Genomic DNA, 3,672 nt, shown 5'->3' with positions numbered 1-3,672 from the left:
CTTTGGTGGGAAGGTAACAGCATTCCGTGTGCCTTTGGCGTTGAATCATGCCGGCCACATGAACACAGAGACGTCTTTGGACAGCGCTGGCTCTTCGGCTTTGAAACGGAGATGAGCACCGCCCCCTAGAGTCGAGAACGATTAGCACCTATGTGCGAGGGAAACCTTTACCTTTAGCTAACATTTAATAAGGTAAACTCTGAGAATTATCCTTTAGAGCAGGGGTGTCCATCCAATCTTGGCGACTTTGGAGACCTGTGGACTTCAACTCCCATAATTCCCCAGCCAGCATGGGTAATTGCTGGATGGCTGGGGAATACTGGGAGTTCGAATCCACAGCTCTCCAAAGTTGCCAAGGTTGGATATCCCTACTTTGCAATAAAATGATAGTCAAGCCTTAAATTAAGGTTTATTGTTTGCAATTTACGCAAACCTGAATCGGAACTCATTGCTTGTGGAATTCAGTATATTTCTGGTCATAGGGCGAAACTGGCATACCGTAAGTACAGTAGTTTCAGGGAATGTGCTTAAAGTCCCCACCAGCTAAACTAAACCTGACGTATGTGGCTTTAAGTAGAGCCGAGGTGGCGCAGTGGTTAGGGTGCAGTACTGCAGGCCACTTCAGCTGACTGTTATCTGCAGTTCGGCGGTTCAAATCTCACCTGCTCAAGGTTGACTCAGCCTTCCATCCTTCCGAGGTGGGTAAAATGAGGACCCGGATTGTTGTTGGGGGCAATATGCTGACTCTGTAAACCGCTTAGAGAGGGCTGAAAGCCCTATGAAGCGGTATATAAGTCTAACTGCTATTGTTATTGCTATTGCTAAATAACGATCAAATATGCCTTCTGTGTTTATGGGCAAAACAGGGCCTTAAACCTTTGGAAGAGAATTCTCTGTAGCTCAGGATTGAACTGGGGGGGTCCTTGGTCCTCTGTGAGCTTGGCTGTGTTCTTGCAGACGTTTCATTACCCAACTAGGTAACTTCATCAGTGCTCGAAGGAAGTGGGGTTTGTGGATAAGAGGAGAAGGAGTGGAAGGAGAGGAGGCAGAGAAGGAGGATTGTGGGGTCATTGGTCCTCTGTGAGCTTGTCTGGTTTCTTGCAGACGTTTCATTACCCAACTAGGTAAGATCATCAGTGCCAGAAGAGTGTGAGGAGGAGGAAGAGGAGGAGGAGGAGGAGGGGAAAAAAAGACCGTGGGGTCGTTAATGCTCTCGGAGCTTGTCTGTTTTCTTGCAGACGTTTCATTACCCAACTAGGTAACATGATCAGCGCTACAGTAGAAGGAAGTGGGGTTTGTGGAGAAGAGGAGGAGAAGGGGAAGGGGAGGAGGAAAAGGGAGGAGGCAGAGAAGGGGGATTTTGTGGCCCTTGGTGCTCTCTGAGCTTGGTTGTTTTCTTGCAGATGTTTCATTACCCAACTAGGTAACATCATCAGTGCAGGAGTGTGTGCATCCTTATACTTATACATACTTATAATGTTACTTTTGGTAGTTGGGTAATGAAACATCTGCAAGAAAACAACCAAGCTCAGAGAGGACCAAGGACTCCACAGGAAAGTTTGCTGCAGGGGCAGCCAAATCCTTGGCTTGTCTCGAAAAATGCTCGGCTTGCTTACTGGAGCTCTTCATCTTTCATCTTAATATTTCTTTACATGTTTATTATTTCTCCAAATATTCAACGTGGAGAACATACCTAATACTTCTTCTAATTTTTGCACAACAACACTGTGAGGTGGGTTGGGCTGAGAGGAGGACTGGCCCAAAGCAGAGCCGAGGTGGCGCAGTGGTTAAATGCAGCACTGCAGGCTACTTCAGCTGACTGCAGTTCTGCAGTTCGGCTGTTCAAAACTCACTGGCTCAAGGTTGACTCAGCCTTCCATCCTTTCGAGGTGGGTAAAATGAGGACCCGGATTGTTTTGGGGGGCAATATGCTGACTCTGTAAACCGCTTAGAGAGGGCTGAAAGCCCTATGAAGCGGTATATAAGTCTAACTGCTATTGCTATTGCTATTGCTAAAGTCACTCAACCAGCTTTCATGCTTAAGGTGGAACTAGTCTTGTGGTCTGCTGGCAGCCTGCGGAGCTGGCAGCAGATTCGGACAGTGAGGAGGTTGGGGAGGAAGATGGGCCTGGAGTCTGGGGAAGGCTCGGATGAGGGCTCTGTGTTGGAGGCAGACAGGGGGCCAGAGCCGTATGCCAGTTATCAGCTGCCTTCAGAGTCAGACATCAGTAAGGCAGACGAACAGCTGGAGCCTGTTCCCAGTGTGCATATGCGCAGAGTTGCCAGACAAAGGGAACAGCTAAAGAACAGGGGGCGACTTGGGAGTAAGGCCACAGATGGATGGTGAATGCAATAGCAGTAGACTTATATACCGCTTCATAGGGCTTTCAGCCCTCTCTAAGCGGTTTACAGAGAGTCAGCATATTGCCCCCAACAATCCGGGTCCTCATTTTACCCACCTCGGAAGGATGGAAGGCTGAGTCAACCCTGAGCCGGTGAGATTTGAACCGCTGAACTGCTGATCTAGCAGTAGCCTGCAGTGCTGCATTTAACCACTGCGCCACCTCGGCTCTTAGAATGGCCCCTCCCAGAGGGAATAAAAGAGGAGCGACAGGGGAGTGGAGTTTGCAGGAGACCATTAGTTCATTCCTGCATTCTGGCCAAGTATTGCGGCATCTGAAAGATATCGGCCTGGCCATTCTCCAAGCCTGATAAAGGTTGGTAATTGTGAACTATCTTGAAAGACTGTGGGAGAGGAAAGACTTTGCCGGAGAGGAATTCATTGGAAATCAAATCAAAGGGGTTTATCGGGACGAGGACTTGGCTTCATGTTGCTGGGGAAGTGTAAGTCAGAATAACTAGAACTCAGAATCTCCTAGCGATTGGCCCAAAGTCACTCAACCAGCTTTCATACCCAAAGAAGGACTAGAACTCATAGTCTCCTGATTTCTAGCAATAGAGCCAACTAACTCTCATATCAGAATGTTCAGGAAAGGCTAAAGCGTTTAGAGTGTTTTGTGGAGTGATAACCACTTGTGTGGTTACTCTTTGGAATGAGTCCAGCTTCAAAATGAGCCGAACAATACTGCTAGGTGCTTTGCTGTGTATCTCCTTAGTTGTTTTCCTACATAATCCTCAGTGTTTTTAAAAATATTTATGTACCAGAGAACAGAGTTTCTCAACCTTGTCAACATGCTGGCTGGGGAATTCTGGGGGATGAAGTCCACCAAACTTAAAGCTACCAAGAGCCAAGGTGGCGCAGTGGTTAAATGCAGCACTGCAGGCTACTGCTAGATCAGCAGTTCAGCGGTTCAAATCTCACCGGCTCAGGGTTGACTCAGCCTTCCATCCTTCCGAGGTGGGTAAAATGAGGACCCAGATTGTTGGGGGCAATATGCTGACTCTCTGTAAACCGCTTAGAGAGGGCTGAAAGCCCTATGAAGCGGTATATAAGTCTACTGCTATTGCTATTGCTATTGCTACCAAGGTTGAGAAATACTGTTCTCGATAAATTCTTGCCCTTAGCTGGAATGAATTTAGGTATACTGTTGCATGAAGTTTTTCCTTGATGGTGTAAAAAAAAGATAATGAGCCCGCTTCTTGTTTAGTTTATTAAAAAGCAAGCTGTTTGTTCTTTTATCTACAAGAACAGTGAATGAGATTGGGGTTTAA

Source organism: Thamnophis sirtalis, unplaced genomic scaffold (genome assembly GCF_051295495.1).
Source record: "Thamnophis sirtalis isolate CommonGarterSnake01/CBP01778 unplaced genomic scaffold, rThaSir2_p1.2 scaffold_7, whole genome shotgun sequence".
Taxonomy (NCBI): Eukaryota; Metazoa; Chordata; class Lepidosauria; order Squamata; family Natricidae; genus Thamnophis; species Thamnophis sirtalis.
Note: the sequence above shows the minus strand (reverse complement) of the source record.